This window comes from Octopus bimaculoides, chromosome 10 (assembly GCF_046866305.1).
Source record: "Octopus bimaculoides isolate indiv1 chromosome 10, ASM4686630v1, whole genome shotgun sequence".
Classification (NCBI taxonomy): domain Eukaryota; kingdom Metazoa; phylum Mollusca; class Cephalopoda; order Octopoda; family Octopodidae; genus Octopus; species Octopus bimaculoides.
Window position 1 is genome coordinate 37792948 of NC_142937.1, and position 20000 is coordinate 37812947.

The following is a 20000-nucleotide window of genomic DNA, read 5'->3' on the forward strand; positions in this document are numbered from 1 at the left end:
TAAATCGACCAGTTCCAACATCTCTCAAACTGAGCAGTCAATTGCACACAACGCCAGATACCCATTTGGTTATTCTTCTGTCCAGCTGAAGGACTGAGGAACTTTGAAAATAATCTTCCACCAAAATATGGAATTAAATGACTATCCAGCCAAGAGCCTCTTCTTGGTTGACCTACCTGTTAATGACAGCACCTAGGTGTCTTTAAAATAACATGTTTTAGTCTTAGAATGTTGAAGCCATTCTAAGATCCTAAGATTAATGGGCATTGTCTGAAAAATTAGTGCATATGGACTCCGTTTGATTGGTTTTTGATGACAGGTATGGTCCATATGAGCTAATCTTGTGCAAAAGAACAACAATGATAATAAAATAATTGTCTTGCCAGGAATCAATGAGGTAATATCTATGTGCTTGCTTGATCTGCTAGATATAGCAGTCAGAGTTCACTTTAATCATATATTGCAGTCTTAAAATTTGAATGACACCTTAACTAATATAGTCCTTGGTAATGCTCCTAACTGCATTTAAAAATAAGAGGATAGCCTGTTCAATGGAAAGGCTTTGATTACAATAGTCCAGCTCAATCAGGGCTGCTTTAGTGCTAAACAACAACAACAACAATCATCTGACCAGCAGCTAAAAATGCATCCACTGCCCAAACAGACAACTAGCTGTCCATCCAACCATTCTATGACCCAATCAGACTGACACACAGACAGACAGACAGACCAATCCCTAGCTAAACTAACACAGTCATAATCCACACAGCAACCAGCAGTAGCAGCAGCAGTAATGGCTGCAGTTTGACCAGTTGTCCAGCCAACTCCAGGGACATGTTTGTTATCCAGACTCCCTACCATGCCCCATCTCCTTCTCACTGCTTTCCATTCTGTCTGTATGTCCATTTTTTTGCAACCAGTCATCCAGCCCAGTGGTAGCCAGCTAGCTAGATAGCCAGATAGTCAGCTAGTAAACTATTTTATCTGTCTATTCAATGAATTTTTCTATCTATTTATCAGTGTAAATGTCTCCCTGGCTCATTGTCCATCACCCCATCAGGCCGATTGTCTGTTTGCCTGCTCTCTCACTCACTGCCTTTATCTCTGGCTCTCTTTATCTATTTCTGTCTGTTTAACTGTCCGTTTCTCTCTGTTACTCTTCTTCTCTCTCTCTCTTTCTCTCTCATGCTCTTCATAGCTTTTAGTCTATCTATTTCTCAACCAGTCACTCTCCCAATTTTACATTCTGTCTGCCGCTGTGCCTCATTCAATGTTGTTTTCTGCACCTCTTGTACTTTATATATCATGCCACCGCCACAACTAAAGTCACCACTACCACCACCACCACCACCACTACTACCACCATCATCATCACCAACAACCCAGCATTTACAAGCATAACCTACACCACCACCATCACCATAATCATCATCATTAACATCCTGACATCTACCAGCATAACCTACACCAACACTAACACCACCACCACCACCACCACCACCACAAGCATCAACACCAACGACAATGCCATCACCACAAGCACCACTGCCACCATATGCACTGCAATCATCCCCACCAGCTACCCAACCCCATTATCAAACGCCCCAACCACCATAACAACTAAGGCTGACACCAGAACCACCACCGCCACCGCCATTACCACCACCGCCACCACCTTCACCACCTTCACCACCACCACCATATACTCGTTACATGTCCACTTTTTCTTCTCCATAATTCCTTTTTCTCTTATTTTGATTTTCATTTCCTATCTCTCATTCTCCGATGCTCTCTCTCATTCGCTCTCACTCATTGTTTCACACCCACCCACCCATACATTCTCTCCCCAGTCTCCAGCTACCTCTTTCACTCTTCCTCTCCTGCCCTCTGCCCTCTTTCTTTCTTTTTCCTTCTCCCCACATCCCTATGCCCTTCTCCCTCACATTACCTCTTTTTCCTAAGTATTTATCTTTGATCATTCTGGTGAGGGTATATGCACTGTGTATGTATGTGCCTGAGAGTGTGTGCGTGTTTATATAAATACATACATATATATATATATATATATATAGATTTAATATAACATTCTCTCTCTTGTATATGTATATATATATATATATATATGTAAATATACATGAATATACGTGTCAATATATATATATATATCAAGATACATATGCCTATACATAAATATATACACACACATATACGTATGCATATAAGCATACGTATATGTGTATGCTCTTATATATATATATATATATTGTGTATAGTTATTAAATATGTATACATATATAAATGTGTGTATGTATATATATATATATATATATATATAATAATAATAATAATAATAACAACAACAAAAATAATAACAGTTACAATAATGATAATAATAATAATAATAATAATATATATTGTGCATATATATTATATACAGGCATAGATATGTGTATGTATATATATATTGTACATAGAGATATATATTATATATACACACACAGACATCTGTATGTATATGTATGTACACACAGACACAAGTTTGTGCGTGTATATATATTATGAATTTTAGTATGTAGGTATATTTATATGTGTATGTATGTTTGCATGTATATATACATACAGACACATATATATGATATACACATAATACCTGAATGTCTGTTTATTTCTTACCATTTCTTCCTATATTCCACACACTATATTTGATTGTTTTGCTAAATATATATCTCTATCTCTCTTTTTCTCTCTAACTAGAACTTCATACCCTCTCTCTTTCTCTGCCTCACTCTCTTGACCAGTGTGTCTTCAAAGTCCAGCGTTGTCCTTTACAGTGAATCTCAGGCCATCGTCCATTCTGTCTGCTTCTGTACCTCTGTTTCTAAACACTGCAAACTGACCGGTTAGTGACCGATTTAACACACTTTATTTACATATCAACCATCTTTCAATCAATCAAGTTTTCACTCTTTTTATTTAAATATCTATCTGTCTCTGTATCTCTCTCTCAATATGTATGTATGTATATATATATATACATATATATATATATATATATATATATATATATTTGTGTGTGTGTGTATGATATATATATATATATATATATATATATATATATATATATATACATACACACACACAAATATATTTATACATACAGCTACAGAAATATATCTTTATCTACCTGCCTATCTATCTATCTTTCTATCTATCTATTTATTCATCTATCTATCCATTTATCTATATATGTGTGTGTGTATGTAACATTACATATTCTCACGTATGTACATACACACACATATGTAAATTTATATGCATGTATATATATATATATATGATATATACATATACACGTATAAATTTATATATATATATATATATACATGTATGTATATATATATATATATACATGTATGTATATATATATATATATATATATATATATATACATACATGTATGTATATATATATATATATATATATATATACATGTATGTATATATATATATATATATACATGTATGTATATATATATATATATATATATATATATATACATGTATGTATATATATATATATATATACATGTATGTATATATATATATATATATATATATATATATAAGGGTATGTATACATATGCATACATACTTTCACTATTATACCCACTTACCTATCGTTAGTTACATTTATAATATTTATAATTATTCTGTGATTATTTTTACCATTTTTACCGTTATTATTATCATGATTATTATTACTATTATTATTATTATTACATTCCTTTTTGATGAATTTTTGAATGCATTTATGTATGTGTTTTTGTGTATACATTTTTACATGCACAAGGAGACATGCTCTCACACACTCCCACGAACACACACACACACACACACACACACACGTACACATGCATGTAGCACAAGTTATCAAACTGATTAGATTCCCTCTTTTGTCATTTTGTCATCACTATTGTCTATTGTTGTTGTTGTTTTTGTTGCTGGCGATGGTATTTTTTTTCTTTGTTTTTGGTTTAGTTTTGACGATATTTCTAGCATTGCGTATGTATGTATGTATGTATGTGTGTGCTCCAGTGTAGTTGTCTGCATATTTGCATGTGTATGTGTATGTGTGTATGACTATGTAAATTTTTTTCATATGCTCATACTATGTATGCATATGGATAGTCGGGTTTGTTTTTGTATATGTGTGTGTGTATGTGAGTAGCCATGTGTTTTTACATGTGTGTACGTGTGTGTGTGTGTTTGTGTGTGTGTCTGCATATGTCTACACTGAGTAATTACTACAAATATTATTGGCACCACACAGGCCGATTGGTTGTACGGTCGCAGAAGTTGCAGACAGTGGCAGCAGAAGCAATTACAGTAGTAGTAGTAGTAGTAGTAGCAGTAGGTAGTGGGGGTGGTGGTGACACTGTACACATTGGTGGTGAGATGATGGTGATACTTATAGTAGTAGTAGTAATAGTTGTTGTTGTTTTTGTTGTTGTAGCAGCAGTATTAGTAGATACAGTAGTAGCTTTAGTAGCATCTCCTTACTGTTTTCCTATTTAACTATTTGTTTAGCTCCATTACTTCATCACCATTATCATCTTCTTCATCGTCGCCATCAACGTCATCCCCACCACCACAACCATTACCACCACCGTCATCATCACCATCATCATGATACTACAACCACCGCCACCACCACCACCACCATCAACAACATTGCCTATATTACTATCATCATCATCATCATCACCACCAACACTATCATCATCATTGTCACCAACATTATCATTGTCATCGTTGTCGTCATTATCATCATTATCGTTGTCGTCATCTGACTCCTCCTTCTCCGTCTCCTCCTCCTCCTGCTCATCATCATCATTGCCTTCATTTTTTAAGATTATTAATATTTCATTTCACTCCTTCACTAATCACATGGTAAAACAACAAAACAAATACAAACTGTATGAACTCAAGGAAATACGAAGGAGTGTTAATTTAGATAAAAAACTAGAGAGCACAGTTGAGTCTTCCGACTGACTGCGGCCATGCTGGAGCAGCGCCTTTAGTCGAAAAAAATCGACCCCAGAACTTATTTTTTGTAAGCCTAGTACTTATTCTATCGGTCTCTTTTTGCCGAACCGCCAAGTTATGGGGATGTAAACACACCTGCATCGGTTGTCAAGCGATGCTGGGGTGACAAATACAGGCACACAAACACACACATATATACATATATATATATATATATATATATATATATATATATATATATATATATATGTATATATATATATATACGATGGGCTTCTTTCAGCTTCCGTCTACCAAATCCACTCACAAGGCTTTGGTCAGCCCGAGGCTATAGTGTGTGTGTGTGTGTGTGTATGTATGTATATATATATATATATATATATATATATATATGTATATATATATATATATATATGTATATATATATATATATATAAATAGATAGATAGATAAATAGATAGTTAGATACATACCTACACACATACTTACATACACAGATACATATATACATATGCATGCGTGTGAATGTGTGTATATATGCATATAATATATATGTTTATTTGTACAAATATGCACACCTCTCTCTCTTTCTCTCTCTGTGTATATATATGTGTGTGTGTATAATAGTTAATCTGCCAAAACGGAGAAAAAACACAAGGAAAAATCAACAACATGAGGATGTGGTACATGCAAAGTATTATATATATATATGTGTGTGTGTGTCTATACACACATACACACATATATATAGATATATATACATATACATACATACAAATATGTGTTTGTATGCTTAAATAAATATAATTGTTTTTATATATTTATATCATTCTCATTCAATATCAATGTTTGTGTGCATATATATATACATATATATATAGTGTAATATATATATATATGTATATATATATATATCTTATACACATATTTAGATATATATATATATGCATATATATATATATATAGTGTAATATATATGTATATATATATATATATATCTTATACATATATTTAGATATATATACATATATATATATATATATATATATTTTATACATATATTTAGATATATATATATATATATATATGTGGTGTAATCTAGTCTAATATACTGCCACATTTAAAACAGAACCATACATTGAAATATCAGTGTTTCTGGACAAATGAGGAAAAGAGTATTTAATACATGGTCTAAACCAATGGTCCCCAAACTATTTTACTCACGCAATACTTCAAAGCAGATATAAATATTTTCTACTACAGGAAATTAATAAGTGTTTAGCTTCTCATTTAAGGAATCAGAATTGTTACTCTGATTCCTATAATGTCTCTTTCTAGAGACATTATATCTAAGAATTTTATTTTGTATTTATTAGTATTTTAAAATATAATTTTATTTTTATAACATACATAGCTCTGTCATGGCACATCAATGTGACATAATGTACTATTTGAAAACCTCTTGTGTGGGGTATGTTTGTTTTTGTTTTTCTTTGTTTTTTTTTTGGAAGCACAATAGATAAGATTCTGTACAACCATAGTCAAAACTTAGAGTAGCAAGAGAGTGATTCAACCAAAATGATGTGTGTGTGTACACACACACACATATATATAGAGATATATATGTGTATATATATACAAGAGGAAGAGAATGAGAGACAGACAGACAAACAGATATACATACATACAAACATATGTATGAATAAGTACATATGTACATGCATGTGTCCCACCGAGACCAAAGGTAATAGTTGAAGTCAGAAATAGAAAATAAAAAGTTGACAAAAATGGAGATGAAAGGGCCAGTAATACTGAAAATATTCTGTCTGTCTGTATTTCTCTATCTATCTATTCTATTCTATTCTATCTATTTATCTACATACACATACATATATACATACATGCATATGTACATACACACATATATTTATGTATGTAGGTGTGGCTGTGTGGTAAGAAGGCAGCGAGCTGGCAGAAACGTTAGCACGGCGGGCAAAATGCTTAGTGGTATTTCGTCTGCCACTACGTTCTGAGTTCAAATTCCACCGAGGTCGACTTTGCCCTTCATCCATTCGGAGTCGATTAAATAAGTACCAGTTACGCACTGAATTCAAGATAATCGACTTAATCCATTTGTCTCTCTTTGTTTGTCCCTTCTGTCTGTAGCCTCTTGTGGGCAGTAAAAAAATAAGAAGCTTGCTTCCCAACCACATTGTTCCAGGTTCAGTCCCACTGCGTGGCCCCTTGGGCAAGTGTTTTTCACTATAGCCTAGGGCTGACCAAAACCTTGTGAGTGAATTTGGTATACAGAAACTGGAAGCCTGTTGTACATATATATATATTTATATGTATATATAAGTGTATGTATATATATATATATATATATATATATATATATATATATATATATATATAAGTGTCTGTATTTGTGTGTGTGTGTCTTGTGTTTGTACCACCTCCATCGGTTGACAACCGATACAGATGTGTTTATGTCCCCGTAACTTAGCAGTTCGGCGAAAGGTACCGATAGAATAAGTTCTAAGCTTACAACGAATAAGTCCTGGGGTCGATTTCTTCAACTAACACCCTCTAGGTGGTGCTCCGGCATGGCTGCAGTCAATTGACTGAAACAATTAAAAGAGTAAAAGAATGTATGTATGTATATATATATATATATGAGTGTGTGTCTGTATGTATATATATATATTTAATAATAATAATAATAATAATAATAATAATAATATTAGGGATAAAAGTCCAAAATTACAGGTAAAAACTCAATTAAAATCAATTTATTAAAAATTAAAATCAAATTAAGTTTCACAGTATTAAATATATATATAGTTTTAGGGACAGTGGATTTTCATCGATGAGTTCATGAACCTTGGTTCTTTTCCCTAAAATATAAATATATATATATATATATAAAGATATTGGTTGCTGTCACGTCTTGGTATCGGTGGTGTGTAGTGGTGTAGTTCACCTTGTCCTTATGTATGTATGGCTATATACATTATTATGTGTGTGTGTGTATGTGTGTGGAAATGCTTGTTTGTGGTGGTATAATGTCTTGGGTTCAAATTTCTTCTGAAGTTATGCATAAAATGCTTGGTGATTAAAAAATTAAATCAAAAATCATAAGCTCATAATGATTAAAAAAAATTTTATTTTTCCAACCGCTGACCACCCTTTGAAAATGCCAAACCATTCCTCAGTTGCCTCAGTGTCATATGCCTCTCGTCATTTCACCACCGCCCTCATCTCTGCTGTGCACCCCACCCCTCTAGAAACATGCACCGTCTTTCTATCACTGATAACTCTGTCCTAGATGGGATATTTTCTGCACTGGGGATGGACATGGTGTTGGTGGTGATACTGGTGGTTCTGTTGGAGAGTGATGATGGTTATAGTGATGGTAATGATGGTGAATTGAGATGGATGTGGTGGAAGTTGTGGCACCGGTGGTGATCCTGTCAGTGATCATTGTGATGATGATGATGATGATGGTGGTGGATTGGAGTGAAGAAAGTAGGAGAAGGTGGGTTAGGAGGATTTAGTTTACATAGGAGGTCACTGGTGGGGGGAAGGATCTAAGTATTCAGGCCCCCTGATGCTAAAGCTGCCAGTTTTGTAGCAGTGGTCAGGTCCATGATGACAGTGATGCTTTTGCTGCTGATGATGATGATGGGGGCTGGTGGGACATATGGTGATGGTGTGATGATGGCAGGGGTAGCGGTAGTATTATGCATGTGGTGTGGGTAGTGGAAGTGGTGGTCAAGCCAATGGTGATGGTGGATGTGGTGCATATGTACCAGGTCGTACTGGTGGAGATGGTGGTGGTCATGGCAGGAGGGTGGAGCAATGCAGATCAGCCAAAAATGTAATAGTGAAAATGGACATGAAAAAAATAAAATTGTTATTTCAGCCTCAGGCCAGCAGTCCAGCCATGACCATCCTGCTATAGTTCAAAAAGTATATTTATATTTTATGCTATACAGAAAACAGTCCTATATCTCAGAAAAAATTTGACTGCTATTTCTAGCCATTTAGTGACCACAAAAAGGTTCTCTCACTGAAGTTGACAGTGGTGTTAATAGAAGGGGCAAGGTGCTGAATGTAGCCATGGTAATGGTGTAAGTGGTGGTGATGGTGGTGGTGGATGGGTGGCGTCAATGGCAGTAGTGATGGTCATGGTGATAACAGTGGTGACAGTTTGTTAGTGAAAATGTTAAATGAAATTTTATATTGTCTTAATACAATTAAAATGTTTGCAGACCATACATATTCCTTTATCTTCCTTAAAACTTAAAAATACAAATGTATACACGCACGCATATGTATATATATATATATATATATATATATATATATATATATATATATCTGTGTGTATACATATATGTAAGCATGCATCTATCTACATATAAATATAGATAGATATGTATAGTTGTATGTATATCTGTATTTATGAATATATGAATATATATATTTATATAATTAGATAGAAAGGAATATATATACATACACCTGTATATATATACATACATATATGCATACATAAATATATATTATAATATATATATATATATATATATATATATATATATATATATATATATATACCTATATATATAATAATATATATATGATAATAATAATATATATATATATATATATATATATATACCTATATATATAATAATATATATATAATAATAATATATATATATATATATATATATATATATATACGTATATACACACAGACATATATATAGAGAGAAAGAGAGCAAGAGAGAGATACATACATGCTTATACATGTACAGGTATATATATATATATCCCTACATATGTACAAGCATTAATGTCAGTATGTCTATGAACTTTAATCACTTATATGAAAAGAACCTGAGATATATATTCATATATATGTTTGTTGAAGTCCATAGTGTATGTGCATGCAAATGCATGCGTATGTTCATGTATTTCTCTAAGCATAGCCGTGTATGTGTGTGACTGTGTGTATAGTTTATATATGTCAGTGTGTGTGTATATATATCTATCTATATATATATATATATACATATGCATGTATATATATATATATATGTGTGTGTGTGTGTATTCATATACATACACACAAACATATATACATGCACACATTTATATATGTTATATGAAACAGTATTTCATATAGTTTTTAGTGTAAATAAATGTAAAATTGACTAGAAAATATTTTTTCCACACTTTTGTAGTATATACTAGGTATCTATCATGTGTGTGCATGTGCATGTACATATATACTTTGACATGTTTATATATGCTATACATAAACATATATATACACACACATACACATATATATAAACATGTTTATATATATATATATATATATATATATATATATATATGAATATGTTATTATTTGCAGTAGTAGTAGTAGTAGTATAGTTGTTGTTGCTGTTATTAAATGAGATTTAGGGCTGCAAACGGAATTAACTCTGTAAAACTAAATATATCACACTCCACTTCTTGAAGTACTGTTTAGTGCTATAATTTGCTTTTGTAAGCCTTCTTACACACAAAACACACACACACACACAACTATTAAAGGAGAATTAATGAAGGTGTAGTAACACCAATTAGTGATGGCCCAGTATGGCCATGACACTCAATCTGAAACTAGTACAGGAGTATTTTTATATTTAGATGTGTGTTTCTGTGTTGTATTTTGTGTGCATATGTGTGTATGTATATACATATAAATGTGTGTGCATATATATATATATATATATATATACACACACACATAAACACATATGTATATGTACCCATATGCATATATGTATACACAGACATGCACAAATATATGTACATGTATTTATATATATATACATATTATATATTTACATATATAGATATATAGACATGTGTGAGTATATATATTATTCGTATATATATATATATATATATATATACACACACATATATAACTACTTATATTATTTTTTTAATTAATAAGAATTAGTGTGGCCAGCTCATCCCTTATCAAGCTATACAACTTTATTTCAACTTTAAAACAATCATTAATACATATGTATACATACACACACACACACACACACACGTGTGTATAAGGACGGCTTCTTTAAGTTTCCATCTGTCAAGTCTCCTCATAAGGCCTTGCTTGGCCCATGACCATGTAGAAGACATTTCCCTGCAGTATCAAGCAGTGAAATTAAATCAGATACCCCATGTGGCTGAAAAGCAGACAACCTAATCACACAGACACAGTATATACATATTGTGTGCTTATATATGTATGTATATACATAAATAAACCATATATCTATGTTTGTATGCATATATGCACACACATACATAGAAACATGCACACACACATATATATAAGTGTTTTTATATATATATATAAAACACTGAATTTTATATATAATAAATTACAATTGAACTTATATATATATATATATATATATATATATATATATATATATAGATATATATGCTTATGTATATTTGTATATGTGTGTGTGTACGTATATGTATCGATGTATATGTGTGTGTGTGTTAGTATCCCTTTGTATTGACATCATGTTAAATTTGTGAGTCATTTTTTTAAGATCTATAGAAACCTATCTAGCTACAGGGTTATATATTACCATACTTCGAAACAGGTGAAGGTAGGCGACGGCAAATGCATCAGCTGTGGATAATCTGCCTGAATAAACTTTGTTTGGCCCATGCACACATGGACTCTGGATGTTAAAATGACGATGATCGTGATGGTCATGTTGATGTTGTGTATACGTCTAGGAAGATAGATAGATAGATAGATAGAAATGGATTTATAGATAAGCCCACATGCAAACAGAAGCAGATACATGCACGCACACACACGCACACATAATCACATATACAAATATACCCGCAAAACAATTTATTAAGGGTTTTACACCTTTCATTCAGTTCAGTTAATTTTAAGTGTGTATATTTTTTGTATACATAAACAGGTGTATACCGTAAACTGATGTACATGCATGTGTTTTTATAAATGCATACAGGTATATATTTTTGGTAATATATGCACATATGCATGTTCATATGAGTACGGATGCATGTATTAATATATCTGTTCATATTTGTTTGTATTCATGCATTCACCACGTGTGTGTGTGTGTGTGTGTGTGTGTGTGTGTGTGTGTGTAGATAGACAGATAGATAGATAGATATAAATTCATTTGCAATTTATTTATTAAAATCAGTTGACTTTTATAATTTAAATAGATTGAAATGAATGTGCATATTCATGCAGACGCATATTTATATACAAATGCATGCCTACTCACATATTGAAATATATATATGTATATATATGCATATATCTATGTAAAAAATATATGCATGTATCTATGATACCTTTAATTCATATGTACATATGCATACCTATGTGTGTATGTATATATATAATTTATGTATGTATTAAATGTATTATAGATACATGAATATATATATATACATATATACATATATATATATGTATGTATATATATATATATATATATATATATATACATATATATATACATATATACACATACACACACATACATATATACATACATACACATACACACACATACATATATACATACATATATATGTGTGCATGTATAAATATATAATATATATACATATATATCTAACAATATATATAATATATATATAACAATATATATAATATATATATAACAATATATATATATATAACAATGTATATAATATATATATATATATATATATAACAATGTATATAATATATATATATATATATATAACAATGTATATAATATATATATATATATATATAACAATGTATATAATATATATATATATATATATAACAATGTATATAATATATATATATATATATATAACAATGTATATAATATATATATATATATATAACAATGTATATAATATATATATATATATATAACAATGTATATAATATATATATATATATATAACAATGTATATAATATATATATATATATATATATAACAATATATATAATATATATATATATATATATAACAATATATATAATATATATATATATATATAACAATATATATAATATATATATATATATATATAACAATATATATAATATATATATATATATATATATATATATATGGAGGGAGAGAGAGAGAGAGGGAGAGAGAGACAGACAGACAGACAGACAGACAAACTGATAGACAGATATTATATGGTGTACTCCTGCATGACCACAGCCACATGGCTGAAATAAAAGAAAGAATATATATATATATATATATATATAAAGACATTGTATTAATATTGATACACATGCAGATCACATGCACACATCTTTAGATATTTTGTTATATATTTACACACATGCATATATATATGTGTATATACACACGCACATAGATAGCTGTACTGATAGATAGATACATACATATATATCTATCTATATAGTATATCTATATCTCTCCCTATCCCACTGTGTGTGTGTGCGCGCACATATGTACGTGTTTGTGCAATATTGGTATTCACTTCTACCAAACATTATCTTAGTGCATTTCTTTATTTATATTCATTCCGCATATTGTTTGTTTTACCTTCTTCCCAGTATATTGTCCCTTTCTCTTTACCAAACACCATTTCATTCTTTCTACATTTCTTTCTTCCCTCCCTGTATCTTATTTCATCCTATAACACCTTCTATTGTCTCAGACCTCTTGCTTAAATGTTTTGCTCTCTCTCTATATTTCATTAATATTTTCCCTTAATTGCTTGTTTCTATGTTTCTCTTTCATTCATTACTGAAACTTTTTTTGTTTTATTATATTTCTTCAATTTTACCCTTTCAAAAATGTATACTATAATTTCAATCATTATTTTTTTCATAATTTAACTCTCTATCAATATTCTTCAAGCATTTTGAAATTTTAAAAATTCTTTAAAATTTCACTAAAGTTTTTTTTTAATTTTGCAACCATTTAAAAAAATATTCTTTATTAGTGTTTTTTTTTCATTTTCCTGATTTGCTCTTATATGTTATTTGCTTTACATCCTGCAAATAATAAAATAACATGTTCTTACCTTTTTATTTAGTTACAGACTCACTCATTCGCACATACGCGCACGCACACACAAACATATGTATTTATGTATATTAATAATTTAGTTTATACTAATATTTGATTCCACTTCACATTGTTTACTTTCCATTTTATTTTAATTTATCTTTATTTTCAATTGTTTTCTTTCTTTCATAACTGTCTGCATAATATTCTACAATTCTCATTTCTTTAAATATTTTTCTTTGCTTAAAATTAATTCTTCCAAATTATTCTGACAGAATATTTCTTTTCTATTTATATTTTTCTCGTTTCCTTCCTTAAAATTCTTCATTTCCTTTTCATTCATTCATTTTCCTTCATTAAATTCCTTTATTTCTTTTTCCTCGCATATTTACTCTTTCTTTGACCAACTCCATCTATCCTTTCTAATTGTATCATTTTTTTATATCCTATAACAAGTAACTGGTCCAAATTGGTAAAACACTATACTAACCCTCTTTAGTTTAATTTTCCTTCACTTTGTACTTACAGCCTCCTATGTTTAGCTTAATAATTCCATCTATATCTTAACATTTCAATATATTAACCAGTTATATGCTGAGGATTCTTTTATATAACACTCTGCTCCTAAATGTTTTAGGTTTTACATAAAATAATATATTTTCTCTCTATTTCATTCAATTTATTCTTTCATCATTCATTAATCCTTTATTTTGTTTAGTTATTCTTTCATTCTTCTTCATTCAAATTCCATTCATTTTTCCTTGTTATGTATAAGTTTTTAGATTTTCCATACTTCCTTCAACACTCTTCCACTTTTTGCTCCTATTTTATCCATATCTTTTTTGTCCAGTCATTTTTTCTTCTTATTCCTAATTATTCTACATTCTTCTACCGAAACTTCTTCATTTCTTTCATATTTTATTTATTTTATTTTATATTATTTTTCAACTTTCTATTAATCTTTCCATACTTTCAGTTTATAGTTCCTTTTGATTTTCTCCTTCCTTTCTTTATTACCATTCTTTCTGTTTCTGGTTTTTTCTATTGCCTATATTCTTGGAAATTTTCATTCTACCTTCATTTTTCTACCTTCATTTTTTTTTTCCTTGCTTATTTGAGTTTTACCTGAATCATTTCAATATCTATTTCAGTTATTAAGTTTTATTTTGTCTCATTTTTCATCTCACTCAATCCCTGTTCTTCTGATATGTACACATAACACAATTGCTAATACACACATACACACACACACACACACACACATTTACATACATACGTGTGTGTATCCACACACAGAGTTGAAAATATATTCATAATTCCTGTATTTCTTTCATCCAGCGTCATAATATTTTCTTCCTATTATTTCACACAACTCTTGCCTAAATTTTCTTTCACTTCCTACTGCTTCGTTTCTTTCCTTCTTTCTCCCCTTATTTTCTTCCTCCTTTCTACTTTGATTTTCCTCTAGCTTATTCTTTTCTCCTTCCTTCTTTGGTCAGCTATTCTTCCTGTGTTTACCATTTCCTTCCTTCCTTTTGATGTTGTTTCCACAGACACAAGTCATTCATTTCTTCATTCCTTAATTTTTTCTTTCATTCCGTTAATCTGAGATATTTTCTTTGCATTCTTTCCAAATTAATGATTTATTTTTTCTCTTTAATATTTCTTTCAATCTCATTCATTTCATATGCACTCACTCACATACTCATATGATATATATATATATATATATATATATATATATATATATATATACATACATACATATATATTATATGTATTATATACACACATGTGTATATATGTGCATATGTCTCAAGAACTCATAATTTTTCTTCATGCTCATTCATAATTTTGTTTATTCTAATACATTATTTCATGCATTCATTCTTTATTTTCTTCATTCTTTCTTTGTACATTATTTCTTTTGTCATATTCTATCTCTTAATTCTTTCCATGAAAAACCTCCTGTTTTATTTTTTCTTCAAACTTTCATTCCTTCATTGTAAATTATAATATTTTTCTTTAGCTGTTTCTTTCAAATAAATATTTTATTCTTATCTTCCAATTAATTTAATTTTGTTTCATTTTCACTTATAAATTATTCACAATTTTAAAAGTTTTCTTATAATTTACTTACAGTTTTACTACATTTTTTCTATAGTTTATCTTCATTTTTTTAAATTTTACAATATTTACTACAGTTTTATTAATATCACTTACAATTTTACACCTTATATTTTTACAGTATTATATTTTTTATTACGTTTTTCTTTTTCATAGATATGCATTTCATATTTTACAAGAAATTGACTTTAGTTTTTCTGTAGTCTTTCTTCATTTTCTTAAATTTTATATTTCTTTTAGTTGTGATTATTGGTATATCTCACTGCAAATGTTTTCTTCCTATTCTATCCAGAAGGAAACTTGTGCCTTAAACTTACAATTTCTGACTTCACTTAATAAGGATCCTAGAGGATAGTTAAGAAGATTTATATGACAAAAATCTAACACCAGTACAAGAGATACAAAAACCCAGTTTTCAACTACAAGATTAATAATAGCAACCATACTAAAGGTTTCTGATTTGGGTACAAGGAGAGCAATTTTCAAGGGTGCAGATTAGCTGATAACATGAACACCAGTAGTTTTACTGGTACTTTATTTCATCAACCCTGAAATAATGGAAGGCATAGATGAATTCAATGTAATTTGAACCCAGAATGTAAAGAACCAGGACAAATGTCAGAAAATATTTTTCCTGATTCTTTAACTAGTCAATATTTTGAAGCAGGGGTTTAATAGCCTGATTCCCTGATGCCCCTCTTAATGTCTATCGTTTTTGGTTGCTTCCTACATCATGCAGGGATAAAAGAAAATCAAAGTACACAGGGTACGAGACTGGTATATAACTACCTGTGAAAATAAGGTGGATGATATACTGCTTGGTTTTGTACCTATGCCAGAAGTGATTATTGTCATTAGTCTTGTTAGTTTTGATGATAATAACAATAACAATGGCAATAGTAATGCTACTTGATATAAGCACAAGACATTTTGTATGAACATGAAATGTCCAGTATATGACTGCTACTTTTTGTCTTGAGAAAATAGAAGTCGAAGTTCATTTTGGCAGCATTTAAAATAATAATAATAATAATAATAATAATAGCAACAACAAGAACAACAATACTAGTGGAAGTTTTGGCAATATATTCTGAATCTGTGTCCTGTTATCTTTCTTTTTTTTACCTTCCATTCTTAGATTCCTAAATTCTTTCATATTTCTTCTCATACAACACTACCATCAATAACAACATATCTCCCTGTCTCACTTTTTCACTCATCTCCTTTTTTCTAACTCCAATTTTTAAACATTCCTTATCATTACAGTTTCCTTTCTTTTTAAAAAAATCCTTCTTCAATCATCATGTTATTTCACTCTGTTTTTCATTCACAGATTTATATTTTTCTGCTATATTCTTTGTAGCTTACTTGTGTGTGTAAATATGTGTGTGTGTGTGTGTGTAAGTGTGTATGTGTGTGTGAGTGTGTATGTGTAAGTGTATATATATATATATATATATATGCACACACACACACACACCAACACAAAAACACACAAATACATATATGTATGCACACACACACATTCTATTAGTGTTCTCTTTCTTCCATTCATGTTTTCCTTCTGTATTGCAATTACAAAATTCTGTAGTCTTATCCTTTATTTTTAAAATTTAATTTACCATTCCAAAAAATTATTTATTCCTTTATTTTTCTTTCGTTTACCTTCTCTTTGTACCTACATATTCCAGTTTTCCACTTTAATTCTCTATAGAAAAAAACAAACTTTTCATAATCGTTAGCAAAAATATAAAAAAATTCATACATTTAAATAATTTTAAAATCTTCCTAAAACATTTCTGTCTTTCTTCAATTTACTCACTTCTATTGTATAATTTTTTGCTTCTATTCATTCAATCATAATGTACCTTCAGTTTCCAGGTTTAGGGCACATTCTGCATGGTTAACCTACTTTTGTTGTTTCCCTTTGATTGTAGATGTGCTTTAAGGATATATGGAAAGATATGCATGCTCCAGGCTGTTGTACATATGCTATGTATGTCTACTATCATAGATATATTTCTACACACATGTTCACAAGTATGATAAATACAGAGAATGATATATGCATTCATATGTAGATGCATATATGTCTGTGTGCGTATATATGAATATATTTATATACCAAATATGTATACATATATAAAAAATAATACCTGACATACTATAACATACACATACACGCATTTGTATATACATATGCATGTGTTTGAGTGTGTGTATATATATATACATATATATATTTATATGTGTATTTATGTATACATATATATGTGTATATATGTATACATATATATGTATGTTTGTATGTATACATGTATATATGTATGAATAAATCTAGATTACAAAAATGTTTGCAATGTATATCTGTACCTGTCTCTACATACTGACGTGTATGCATATATGCATACACAACACCCACACACACCCTCACACAGACATACAAACACACACACATGTGGATGTATGTATGTATGTATTTATATATATATATAGTGATAGATAGATATATACATGCATATATACATACATGCATTTATACATACATATACATGCATATATATATATATTTATACAGGCAAACGCACATAGGTACAGACATGTATGTATATGTATGAGCGTGTGTGTGTGTGCGTGTGTGTGTGTGTTTATGTGTCCACTCTTACACACACACACATATATATACCTAGTTTGTTGCATATCTTCATAAATTTTCTATGATTTTATATTCAATCTCCTGAAGTTTATGGGGCAATGGACATACATAAAATAACATACATGTTATACATAAACACACATTTATTAATGTGTATCTATCTATCTGCCTGTCTATATATATATATATATATATATATATATATATATATATATTTATGAGAAAGGATGACCACTAAGTGGACATCCATTACGCTAGAGATAGACCATCTACAATCAAACCACAAAAGAAAAGAATGTTATTATTTAAATTTATATATATATTCATTTATTTATTTATACTTATTTCAGAATGTTGTTGACTGTAACTTTGAAATTTCAGCCAGTTAAGCCATCACCAGACTGCATGCAGGTGTAAAACTGTGGTGGCCAAAACTACAAAGTCACTGTCGATAAGAGTCTTGTATAAGAAATATATATATATATATATATATATATATAGATATATAGATATATATATACACACACATACATATATATGGTTAGATTGTAAAAGATCTTTTTCTAACATATCGGATGTCCACATAGTGGTCATTCCTTCTTATATGCATACACACACACACACACACACACACACACACACATATATATACACATGTGAATTTTTACATGCTGTATGTTTCTTTCACTCATAATTAAATACCTTTGTTTATATGTACTGCTTGTATCTTCCTCCCTCCCATATACACACTATAGATATGCATGCTTGTATCAAACACATCTACATATATACATATATATATACACACATAAGCACATACACAATGACATTACAAATAGATGTATGTATATGCAATTATCTATATCTATGTATATATTTATATGCACACTACGCATGCACACACTCACACGTGCACACACACACACACACACACACACACACACACGCACATGTATTTTCTCACAAACATTCACACACATGAATACATTCAATTATATATGAATATTCAAACATACGCAAAGTTAAGAAAAAAA

General features: G+C 29.9%; 1 long non-coding RNA gene across 3 annotated transcripts in view; it reads left to right on the plus strand.

Moving 5' to 3' along the window:
• The window catches only part of LOC106874316 (uncharacterized), a 218441-nt gene that overhangs the window by 186214 nt on the left and 12227 nt on the right, over window positions 1-20000 (plus strand). The window contains exon 1 of one of the 3 annotated variants that reach the window (XR_008265041.2): window positions 2535-2899. The exons of the other annotated variants lie outside the window; for them this stretch is intronic. This is a non-coding gene — a long non-coding RNA (uncharacterized LOC106874316). Of the gene's footprint in view, window positions 1-2534; window positions 2900-20000 lie in introns of those variants that run through there. 3 annotated transcript variants of the gene reach the window in all.